Raw genomic sequence first — 13,356 nt, forward strand, 5'->3', positions numbered from 1 at the left:
CGTCCGCATTTGTTAGGCAGATAGTGTCTGTCTGTCGTTCGGATCAACCTTTAAAACCGGCAAAATGAGAGTCTTTCCACTCCGCCAGTAAGAGAACTCAGCGAGTGGTCGCCCGGTCGGGGCTTAGTTTCTGCATCTGACAGTGAGTCTGCGCGTTAGGCCGCCAGTCTGCTCGAGTTTGCTCAGGCAATGGTCATTGGCTTTCGGATCGATCGGTTGGTCGGTCGCGCACTGAGACGCAAGATGACTTGTCCGTCTTGAGCGTCGGCGCATGTAAGGTCGCCACGTGAGTCCAGTGGGCCGCAGCGTATAGCGAGGGGTAGTGACTTCGCGGTCGACACGAGTGCAACAGGAGTCAACCCACGACGTCGGTCTGGCCGGTGCGGGCTGCGACGCCGTGAGAGGGAGATCGGCGCGCCTTCATGCGTACATTGAAGCGGCTGGCAGCGGACGCTTCGGGAGAGCGATTTGGGGGTGCTGCGCCAGGTCTTCTCGAGAAATCGCAGTTTATTATAAGTTAAGTGATTGGTGATATGTTGTTTGATTTGCTGTTGTTAAATTCTGCTTGTTTTCTTGGTGAGGTCACCAGCCGTTTTGCTTTGGGGTCGTCCCACCATTCTTCTTTGTTTGCCCACCCGCGGGAAGGTGGTTGTTTATAAATTGGGTGGTCAGTTTTTCCCTTGTGGAGTAGGTGCGGTTTAGAGCAACCTGCGGTTCGGGTTGTTCGGTAATCTCCCTATTAATCTACCGTACGTTAGTAGCTGCCTCTGTCATGTTTGTCGGATTTGGCGTGTTAACAAATTTATTGCTTGGAGTGTAATGGCCGAATACCTGAAGCGGTATCTGTGTACTGTAGAGCATCTTAACCATTGTTTGGCCAACCTTGTTGAATTTTGTATAAGATTGCATTGCATGGGCTTTTATTTAAATGATCATTTTAGTATATAAAGTTGCCACCCTTTCACCGTAAGAATTTTCTTAGAAGATAAAATCAAGTTGCACCTTCGGTGGCAAGGTTAATATTTTAATTGTTGCCGGCCGCGGTGGTCTAGCGGTTCTGGCGCTGCAGTCTGGAACCGCGGGACTGCTACGGTCGCAGGTTCGAATCCTGCCTCGGGCATGGGTGTGTGTGATGTCCTTAGGTTAGTTAGATTTAAGTAGTTCTAAGTTCTAGGGGACTTATGACCTAAGATGTTGAGTCCCATAGTGCTCAGAGCCATTTGAACCATTTTTTTTTAATTGTTAGTGTTTTGTACCATTTCTATCCCTCCTACGGGGGGTGCATAGTTTGTGTGCTTGTGTAAATTGTTAAAACTCTTAGTTTAAGGTTATCTGGTGTGTCGCAGATTTGCACTAGTGTAGTCTTTCAGAGGCTGTTGTGAGCGGTCGTAACTATGGCCGTGTCAATAGGGAGCGGCAAGGTTCTCTGCCCGAAAGCTCATACAGTCAAAACTTGTTTCTTTCTGCCTCTGAATAAATTGTAACTTTGATATTTAGAGGGTGCTTTCTGATTATAATTTTAAATCTGTTTCTTTTAAAAATGTTTTTAGGCACTATTAAAGTGAATGAAATTCCCATTTGTTAAAAGGAATTTGGTTATGATTTCATCAGTTACTCCCTGCTTACATAGTGTGATTAAATGTGTTAATGTTCTTGATGAATCGCTAGTAAATAAAATTAATTCTTAAGAATATTGTTTGAAAATAAATCACGGTTCAATTTTGTTACTGGGTGGTCACCAGAAGAAGAGTGTAAACACTAAATGTGCAGCGGTAAATTAAATATAGCCAAACACTTAGCGACAATTTAATACAGTTGGAATGAAACGAGTAGCCTATAACATAAATTTATCCTTGTTTTGTGACTGGTACCGGCATTATAAAACCTGGTATTTAATGTTGCGACTCTGAACCTGTCACAGCATAGACTGTCAGCTCAGTCTTTGTGTTTCTTCACCGAATATTCTAGAACGGTTCCTTCTGAAACTGGAACATGTAAGTCGAGTTCAATAAATAAATTATAGTATACTTGCAATCTGCGGAGCTCTTGGACAGAACGGAATCACGGTTCGTTAAGTTCGAAGAAGGCGATTAATGCGTAATCGATTGACCAACTTATTGTTTTTCTCTTTTTAAAACACATTACTAGTCTGCTGTCTTATTAGCCAGATTGCCAACACGTCTAATGGTGGCGAAATACTCGTTTTCTGCTTGAGGCAGTGACAGAATGACTGACAATTGGCATTTGAATGCAATTAGCTCCTGAAGCTGTTCACGGTGGATATATATGCAGCGTACGAGAGCCGAGCAATGTGTCTGCGAGCAGCTTGTCACGAGATTTAGGTGCGCCTGCACACATTGAGGCATGTCACCGCTGACGGCAGTGCATTCTTGCACGTAGTCACACATAGTAGCTGGTGCTGCTCGTTTGATATGCTGGCGCCCGGATTCACGCATCGGACACGAAGCGCAGAGTTGAAGTCTCTATCTAGTTACTGCCAACTACATCTACATTCATACTCCGCAAGCCACCCAACGGTATGTGGCGGAGAGCACTTTACGTGCCACTGTCATTACCTCCGTTTCTTGTTCCAGTCGCGTATGGTTCGCGGGAAGAACGACTGCTGGAACGCCTCCGTGCGCGCTCGAATCTCTCTAATTTTACATTCGTGATCTCCTCGGGAGGTATAAGTAGGGGGAAGCAATATATTCGATACCTCACCCAGAAACGCACCCTCTCGAAACCCGGACAGCAAGCTACACCGCGATGCAGAGCGCCTTTCTTGCAGAGTCTGCCACTTGAGTTTGCTAAACATCTCCGTAACGCTATCACGCTTACCAAATAACACTGTGACGAAACGCGCCGCTCTTCTTTGGATCTTCTCTATCTCCTCCGTCAACCCGACCTGGTACGCATCCCACACTGATGAGCAGTACTCAAGTACAGGTCGAACGAGTGTTTTGTAAGCCACCTCCTTTGTTGATGGACTACATTTTCTAAGGACTCTCCCAATGAATCTCAACTTGGCACCCGCCTTACCAACAATTAATTTTATATGATCATTCCACTTCAAGCCGTTCCGCACGCATACTCCCAGATATTTTACAGAAGTAATTGCTACCAGTGTTTGTTCCGCTACCATATAATCATAAAATAAAGGATCCTTCTTTCTATGTATTCGCAGTACATTACATTTGTCTATGTTAAGGGTCAGTTGCCACTCCCTGCACCAAGTGCCTATCTGCTGCAGATCTTCCTGCATTTCGCTGCAATTTTCTAATGCTGCAACTTATTTGTATACTACAGCATCATCCGCGAAAAGCCGCATGGAACTCTGTCGCACAACATGGAAATCTTGGTTTTGTTTGTGGTATTTTGTAGGCATTCAACAAAATAAGGATCTTTATCTACATCTAGATCTACATCTACTTGGATACTTTGCAAATCACATTGAAGTGCCTTGAAGAGGGCTCATCGAACCATCTTCACAATAATTTTCTATTATTCCAATCTCGTATAACGCGCGAAAAAAACGAACACCTATATCTTTCTGTACGAGCTCTGATTTTCCTTATTTTATTACGAGGATCGTTTCGCCCTTTCTATGTCTGCGTCAACAAAATATTTTCACATTCGGAAGAGAAAATTGGTGATTGAAATTTCGTGAAAAGATTCTGCAGCAACGAGAAACGCCTTTGTTTTAATGATGTTCACCCCAAATCCTGTATAATTTCAGTGACACTCTCCCCCCTATTTCGCGATAGTACAAAACGTGCTGCCCTTCTTTGAACATTCTCTATGTACTCCGTCAATCCTGTCTGGTAAGGATCCCATACCGTGCAGCAGCATTCTAAGAGAGGACGGACAAGCGTAGTGTAAACTGTCTCTTTAGTACATCTGTTACATTTTCTAAGTGTCCTGCCAATAAAACGCAGTCTTTGGTTAGCCTTACTCACATCGTTTTCTATGTGTTCCATCCGATTTAAGTTGCTCGTAATTGTAATTCCTAGGTATTTAGTTTAATTTACGGTTTTTAGATTTGATTGATTTATCGTGTAACCAAATCTTAATGGATTCTTTTTAGCACATTTGTGGATGACCTCAAACTTTTCGTTAATTAGGGTCAATTGCTAATTTTTGCACCTTGCGATTTGTTTTGATCTTCTAATGACTTTACTAGTCGATAAACGACAGCATCATCTGCAAACAACCTAAGACGGCTGCTCAAATTGTCTCCTAAATCGTTTATATATATAAGTAACAGTAAAGGGCGTATAACACTACGTTGGGGAACGTCAGAAATCACATCTTTTTTACCCGATGATTTTCTGTTAGTTGCTACGAACTGTGTGACCTCTCTGACAAGGAATCACGGATCCAGTCACATAACTGAGACGTCATTCCATAAGCACGCAGTTTCACTACAAAGCCCTTGTGTGGTACGGTGTCAAAAGCCTTCTGTAAATCTAGAAATACGGAATCAAATCGAAATCACTTGTCAATAGCACTCAATGCTTCATGTGAAAATGAGCTCATTGTGTTTCACAAGAACGATGTTTCCTAAATCCGTGTTGGGTGTGTCAATAGACCGTTCTCTTCGAGGTAATTCATAATGTTCGAACACAGTATATCTTGCCCACCCGGTTAGCCGTGCGCTCTAACGCACGGCTTTCCGGACTATGAAGGAGCGCCTGGTCACCGGCACGAATCCGCTCGGCGGACTTGTGTCGAGGTCCGGTGAGCCGGCCAGTCTGTGGATGGTTTTTAGGCGGTTTTACATCTGCCTCGGCGAATGCGAGCTGGTTTCCTTTATTCCGCCTCAGCTACACTATGTCGGGTATTGCTGACCAAACTAGTTCTCCACGTTCGCGGACATCACAGTTACTCTACCACGTAAACATAGGGGTTACACTCGTCTGGTATGAGACGTTCCCTGGGGGGTGTCCACCGGGGGCCGAACCACACAATAACCCTGAAAGAGTGGTTGGGTGTGGGGCGGCGGAGGGGTGAAGTGGACTGCTGTAGTCGTCGTGGGGTTGTGGACCACTGCGGCTGCGGCGGGGACGGAGCTTCTCCGTCGTTTCTAGGCCCCCCGTTCCCATACAATATAATACAATACATCTTCCAAAATTCTGCTGCACATCGACGTTAATGATATGGGCCTGTAATTTTGTGGATTACTTCTACTACCTTTCTTGAAAATTGATGTGACCTGTGCAACTTTCCGGTCTTTGGGTGCGGATCTTTCTTCGAGCGAACGGTTGTATATGATTGTTATGTATGAAGCTATTGTATCAGCATACTCTGAAAGGAACCTAACTGGTATACAGTCTGGACCGGAAGACTTGCTTTTGTTAAGTGATTTAAGTTGCTTCACTACTTCTGGGATATCTGTTTGTACTATACTCATGTTGGCAGCTGCTCTGCAGTGTCACTGCACCTTCTTTGGCGAAGGAATTTCGGAAGGCTGTGTTTTGAAATTCTGCTTTGGTAGCACAGTCGTCGATAGTATTTCCATTGCTATGATGCAGAGAAGGCATTGATTGTGTCTTGCCGCTAGCGTACTTCACATACGACCAGAATCTCTTTAGATTTTCTTCCAGGTTTTGGGACAAAGTTTCGTTGTGGAAACTGTTATAAGCATCTCGCATTGAAGTCCACGCTAAATTTCGAGCTTCTGTAAAAGATCGACAATCTTGGAAATTTTGCATCCGTTTAAATTTTGCATGTTTTTTTAGTTGTTTCTGCAACAGTGCTCTGACCCGTTTTTTATACCAAGAAGGATCAGCTCCGTCGTTTGCTAATTTATTTGGTGTAAATCTCTCAATTGCTGCCGATACTATTTGTTTGAATTCAAGTCACATCTAATATACACTTACATTGTTAATCTACATCACACTCTGCGGCCGCCTATTGAGGTGTGGTAGAGGGTACTTCTGGAACCACTAAATGATGCCCTACCTTTCTGTTCCTCTGTATTAGCCCTAATTTCTCGAATTTACACAAGATGTATGTGGGAGGAAGTAACATGTTGTCGGACTCTTCCTCGAAAGTGCTCTCTCGAAACTTCAAAATTAAACATTTCCGTGACGCACAAAATTTCACTTGTAACGACTGTGAACGTAGTTCCTTCAGCATCTCGGTAATGCTCTCGCGCCAACTGAACGGTCCCTTAACGAAAAACGCCACTCTTCGTCAGATCTCATCTACCTCTTCTATCAGTTCTATCTGGTAAGCGTTCCAGGCTGATGAACCATACTCAACAATCGACCGAAAAGCGCCTTATGAGCCACTTCCTTCGTGGATGAGTTACATTTCCTTAATATTCTTCCTATGAATCTCGGTCTGACTTCTGCTTTTCCTGCTCTTTATTTTATATGCTCATTACACTTACGTTCGCTGTGGATAGTTATTGCTATACATTTTGCGGTACATACCGTTTCCAGCAGTTTCTCATCAACAGTGTAGTTGTCTAATAGTGGCTTTCTTTTCCTTTGTATGCGCAATATCTTACATTTATTAACGTTCAGTGTCAACTGCCGGACTCTGCACTACTCATCAATACTCTGCAGGTCATATTGAAAATCTATACTGTCTTCTGGCGTTGATACTTTGTTATAGACAATCGAATCATCTGCGAACAGTCTTAGAGCATCCGATGCTTTCTACTAGAGCATTTATGTACATTGTTATCAATAACGATCCGTCACACTTCCCTGGGGTTCTCCGGAATTTATCTGTCGATTTTGTACCGTTAAGAACGACTTATTGAGTTCTGTCTGCAAGGAAGTCTTGAATCCAGTCGCAAATCTGGTCCGATACTCAAGAGGCTCGTATTTTTGTCTCTAAACGGCAGTGCGGGACGGTGTCAAATGCCTTCCTGAAGCCAAGGAACACGGCATCAATCTGAGTGCCATTGTCCGCAGCCCTATGGATCTCATGGCGAAACAGAGCTAGCTGAGTTTCGTAGGATCTCTATTTGTAGAATTCATGTAGGTCTTTATATAGGTTTTCGTTTTCCAAAAATGTCATAGTACTTGAACATAAAACATCCATAATTGTACACCAGACTGGCGTCAGCGATATAGACCTATAATTGTGTCCATCTGTTCTGCAGTCCTTCTTGAAAACGGGAACGACCTGAGCTTTTTTAACATCGCTAGGTACCGTTCTTGCTCCCGCGATCCCCAATAAGCTACTGCTAGGAGGAGAGCAAGCTCTTTCACGTAATCTTTGTAGAATATTATACATATCTCATCTAGTCCTGATGTCTTTCCGTATTAAGCGATTGTAGTTGCTTTTCTGTTCCGCGATCGGTTATCTCAATATCTGCCATTACGACTCGACTTCCCTACGAAGATTGAAAGGAGGGATTGTGTTACGATCTTCCGCGATGAAACAATTTTGAAAGAACGAGTTCAGTATTTCGGCATTCTCTCTGCTATCTTCCGTTTCGGTGCCAGCATGTTCTATGAGTGAATGACAAGAAGATTTATGTTGTAAACATATGATCAGTATAAATTTTCGTCGTGAATATTTTTTATGGGTTAATTATTGAGAAATAATTGTCTTAGTTATTCATGAAGGCTGCCTAGATATTCAGTTACGGAAATTTTCTAATAAGAACGCTTTTATTGTATCTTCCTTCGTTTTCCAATAGTGTTTCTTTAAATGACTCGTACTTGCTATATTAGCCAGATATCTAGGAGCAACGTACACACTCATTTGGTATTGCTTATTTCTGTTCGACACCAGCCAGTCTGCGGGTTAAAGTTACTTCTGTGTCTGGATGCTGGTAGTGAGTATAAACGTATTACAGACTTGTGAAGACATGTGTTCTTTTGTCGTCTGAAATGCTGGATGAAAATTTTATACTTTGCCTTTTTACAGATTTTGCAACCCATATAACATGATAGTCATATCGAACTAGCGAAGTGGAAATAAAACATATTCATAGTACTTAGGATATCTTGCTTTCGATCCGATGCGAAAAATTTAAGCCGAAAAAGAACGTTTTGGTTCAAAGTTCTGTTGAGGTCGACGTAGTCAGAAGCGGAGCAGAAACTAGTACTGGAAAAGTTTAGGGAAGAAACTCAGATAAGCATTTTTGAAGGAACAAACCCAACACTTACTTGAAAAGACTTAGAGACGCACAACACCTAAATCAGGGTCGCCAATTAGGAATTTAAAATACCATTCTCTCCAGATGTGACTTAAGTGTTCTAAAATATTTAACGCCCACCTCTCCCGTTCAGTATTTCTCTTACGAAGTCCTTAATTCCCTATCCTTTTTCCTTTCTTAGTTATTGATGTGTGCTTCTCGTATTGTTAGAACTTTCAAAAGTGGTTCAAATGGCTCTAAGCACTATGGGACTTAGCATCTGAGTTCATCAGTCCCCTAGACTTAGAACTACTTAAACCTAACTAACCTAAGGACGTCACACACTTCCATACCCGAGGCAGGATTCGAACCTGCGACCGTAGCATCAGCGCGGTTCCGGACTGAAGCGCCTAGAACCGCTCGGTCACAACGGGCGGTGTTAGCACTTTGCTGTGGTTGGTTTTTGTCTCTAAGAACCATTTTATTTTTGGCTAGAATGTCTCATCAATACTCAGTGTCATCTGTATAGGAAAAAGAGCATTTCTTTTTTTTTTTTTTAATGGCGCACAGCGAATGTCGGAAATTGTGACTATGTTCTATATGCGTTCAGCAGTTTTATGCCAAAGAATTGATAGTCCAAGTGTCGCAAAGCTAAGCCTGTAGGAGACATTTAAATCAATGACTCTTGTAGAGACAGACCAATGATGTATACCTAAACTGGATGATGACCAGGATCTGTCTAATGTCTCCACACGAGAGACGGACTCCTGGAAATGCCGCCAGCGATGTCGCGTACAATCCGTCGTTTGTTTCGACTCTGCCACACACGAGCGATATGCCATGCAGTTTCAACCAGTATTATGAACACCACTGTGTTGAGAAATTCTGATATATAAAACGACCTGTCATGTTTAGCGGTACCGACAATTGACTCGATATCTTCAAGAATTCTTATAAAAATAAATTTTAGAAAAAACGGAAATTGTAATTTACTAAGCTTCTTTTGAAAAATTTTGACTGATGATTGCACGTTTAATGCAGCTGTTGCTGTTTCATCAGTAAAAATGTGTTATCACAGCTGTGATTGTCCCTGATACCAAGTGATTTGTTCTTCCGAAACGCTTTTCTTGGGGACTGTACGTTACTTTAGGGAATTGATAACATTTTTCATTGATGTCAAGCAAGTTGCGTACATTGTTCCAGTGTGCTAATAATATTAGTTTTTGTTTTTTATTTGTTATCCTTTTCATTCTACACTCGTAGTAGTGGAGCGGGATCTGTTCCATTGAGAGTCACTGTTCTATTCAATCAATATCAGACAAGCTGATACTGAGGCAGATGGGACATCCCAATTGGGAATAAACTAAGAATAAATGGGGCTTACCAGATCCGGGATACGCTTTACAACAAACGAGGTATTGGAACCATATTAATTTATTTCAGGGACATCATTCTTCGTGGAGGATGTTGTCTCAGACAAAAAAATATTATGTATGTGAGAGGTGTGAAAATGTTGTATGTGGTGTATGGGTTACTGAACAGAGTGAAGTGTTGTCTCGATCAGATATTAGTGCTCAAATCCTTTTTATTGATTAGTCTTATAGTTTGACTGCAGATATTTCCAAAGTTCTCGGTGTGTCTATAGAAATGTTGTCAAAAGCAGCACTGCTGACTGTCATACTCTTGTTAATAACTCAACGAGGGTTTCTGTTACAAGAGACATCATTCTCTTGACAGGAAAAAACCTTTAATAATGCACGTAGTTGTTTCATACATAACTCAGAACCATCAAATGGAGCACAGCGTATCGCGAGTGTTATTATCAACTTCCCTTGAATTCTACTTCCACAGCATTAACTTCAAAATGCTAATCATAGCAAAATCATGCTAATCAAATTGGCTTGTGGACCCTTAATAACTGTAAATTCTTAATATAAGTTCTGACTGAACACGTGCAAAACGAAATGAAACAACACTACACAACCGTGGTTAATAATTAGTCGCAACCAGGCAGCGATATTGTTACACATTGCGTAGGATTCATTAGATTGCATCCGAATTCCGTGCGATTGGCTAGCGATCGCTGCAGTCTGCTATTTGCTCACACACCTGTGATGTGTGGACAGATCGCACGACGTGGAGACGGACCGCTGCGATCCGTCACTCTTGTGTACGGCCCCCGATCCTTCATCAACATCGATTGTTCTAAATTTCCGCAGAAGAACGAAATAAATTATTTAGAAACTAGTGCGAAAACGGTGACACCTCTGCTGTATCCTTTCAACACTCTGGTATCTTCCAGACATTGACAGGCTCATTGTAAAATTAAGACTAATCCTCCATTATTTGAATTATGCTTGACTCATATGTTCCATTGTCGTGTAAAACAATATCACGACATACCGTAGAAATTGGTAAATTAGCAACTTTCCATTGTCGTGTAAAACAATATCATGACATACCGTAGAAATTGGTAAATTAGCAACTTTATTAGCCAAACTTTTAAATACATGCAATTCGTAAAATCAAGCTACGTACACACCGCAGACGTATCTTTGGCTACAGACAGACATGCCGTTAGTGACGATAAAAATACCAATGATCTAAGAAACTATTCATTTAAGGATAAACTGATGTTAAAACATGTTTGAGCACCGGGTTCTCAACCTAAGCTAAATATGTTTTGCTGCTGGAAGTGATGTACGCGTATTGCCTACCAGCAGTTATACTGTAGTGCCACTCAATCTCAGAGACATGCATTTCTCTCAACAGAACGTTAAATATGGAGTTTTCAGTATGATTATCTGCCTTTCTGTGCACAAACGTCGTGTATTTCGACAAAACATATGTCTATAGAAAGTGACAGGTAATGAATTTCGTGAATGTTGTCGTAAATGCTACTATATTTCATTCGGGATATTCATAGTAAAGATACAGGCCCGCCCGGATAATTGAGTGTGTTAGTGCGCTGCTTCTGGGATAGAGGGTGGTGAGCCTAACCCACATTGGATGTAGTTTGTAATTTGAAGGCAGTTTCACACAACTAGCTAGGTGAAGAGCAGGCTGCTACCCAAGTTTTGCCTCAGGCACGGGCTACACGAACACTTAGAAAACGTTCTCACACTTGAACATAGAGTTGTGTCACGGTTCCATGTGGTGTAGCACACGGTTCTTGTGATGATTCAGCAAAACGACGTCGTAAGGAAAGTATCGTAGGTCAGCTAGGTAACTATGTGTCACATCGCAACAACATATATTCAGTAGGCAAGAACCACTAGCCTCGCGAAGTGGCCGCGTGGTTTCAGGCGTCATGTCACGGACTGCGCGGCCCCTCCCGCCAGAGGTTCGAGTCCTCTCTCGGGCATGGGTGTGTGTGTTGTTCTTAGCGTAAGTTAGATTCAGTAGTGTGTAAGTCTAGGGAGCGATGACCTTAGGAGTTTGGTCCCTTAGGAATTCACACACGTTTGAACATTTGAAGAATCACTAATTACCAAGGTGACGTGCGGTAGACGCAGGACAGGGCTTCTGAAAGACCAAGTTGACAGTACCACAAGGGGTGTGAAGTTGCTAATATGATGGAAGAACTCATTTTTCAGTGGCCGGGCCTCGCTCCTTGGCTTAGAGGGCTAAATATCTATAGTGAGTTTCCTGCGGCAATTTACCTTAAACTGCGAAAACTACGTCTCGCTACTTTTCTACCTCCTCAGGTAAAGCTCTCACGTCTTCTGTCTTGCTGCGACCGCGGTGGCCACACGGTTCTAGGCACTGCAGTCCGGAACTGCGCGACTGCTACGGTCGCAGGTTCGAATCCTGCCTCGGGCATGGATGTGTGTGATGTTCTTAGGTTAGGTAGCTTTAAGTATTTCTAAGTTCTAGGGGACTGATGACCTCAGATGTTAAGTCCCATAGTGCTCGGAGCTATATGAACCATTTTTTCCATTATCCGGAAAGCCAAATATTACTTTTCAAACGGAAAACACTTTGCATCTAAAATCCCACATGCATTTGGTGTTCATAAATAGACTTGAAGTTCCTGGAGATGTGATGGGTTCATAACTATTCTAGGTATCACATAGGTTTCATAGTAACCATTACTGCGTATGAGTTAACTTTCTTGTGCTGTCTGTTGTTCCCTAGGCTCCTGTATATGAGTACATTAGGAAGCCTTCCTTCTGGCTTCAACATGTCACTGCATCATACACAGGTCATTCTTTCAGTAGAGATTATTAGCCAAGGAAATGTTATCCTCCTTGAAAACGAGGTGCGGCTGCAGTTCATAGCAGGCTTCCCCATTGGCACTTGACCAAAGAATGACATGATCTGAATTGAAACATGCGATCCGATTAAGGTCGCAATAAATGAACAATCACAAACGTAATGCCAGACTCAGACTGTACGGTACAGGATTCCAACCATCGGAAGAGATCGTCGCCTGAACCAGCACTTCAGCACGAGCTTGAAGTCACTAACAAGCCAAATTCAAGTCTGCCTTCTCGGCTGCAGGACTCGAAACCCCATACCACCTATGTGCTGGTTGGCCGTTATGTGCAAAACGCAAACACACTAGCGGAAACGGAAAATGAACATTTCCGAAGACATAGCGTAGAAACACCATACACTGTCTGATCAGAAGAATCCACACACATCGATGTAATGCGCAGTAGGCCATTAGATAGCATGAGAGGCGTGCCCGCCAGTGTAAAAGGAGGCGGGATGTAATGTGTTGTCAGTAGAGGAGCAGTAAGAGCAGAATGGGTCGATCAGGAGAGCTCATTGACTTCGAATGTGGACTAATCATTGGATCTCACATCAACAATAAATTCGTCAGGGATCTTTCAATCCTTCTTATAATTCGTCAGGGATATTTCAATCCTTCTTATACTGCCCAACTCAACTGTGAGACAATAACGCGAAGGAACAACTACAGCTAAACAAAGGTCAGGCAGAGCTCACGTACTGACACAGGGACTGTCGAGCATTGCAGAGGGTAGTTACAGTAAAAAGACCTGAAATCTGCGGAAGGAATCACTCCTGAGTTCCAAAGTACAACCAACAGTCCAGCTGGCGCAATGAATGTGCGTAGGAATCTAAAAAGAATAGGGTACAATGGTGGAGTAGTTCCTGATACGCCACTCGTTTCTGTAGTCAACGCTAAGCGACGCTCGATGTGGTGTAAAGGGCGACACCACTGAGCAGCGGACGACTGCAAACGAATGATTTACTGGTGAATTACGCCATGTCCTTTGAGAATCCGA

The sequence above is a fragment of the Schistocerca nitens genome, chromosome 1 (genome assembly GCF_023898315.1).
Source record: "Schistocerca nitens isolate TAMUIC-IGC-003100 chromosome 1, iqSchNite1.1, whole genome shotgun sequence".
NCBI classification, from domain to species: domain Eukaryota; kingdom Metazoa; phylum Arthropoda; class Insecta; order Orthoptera; family Acrididae; genus Schistocerca; species Schistocerca nitens.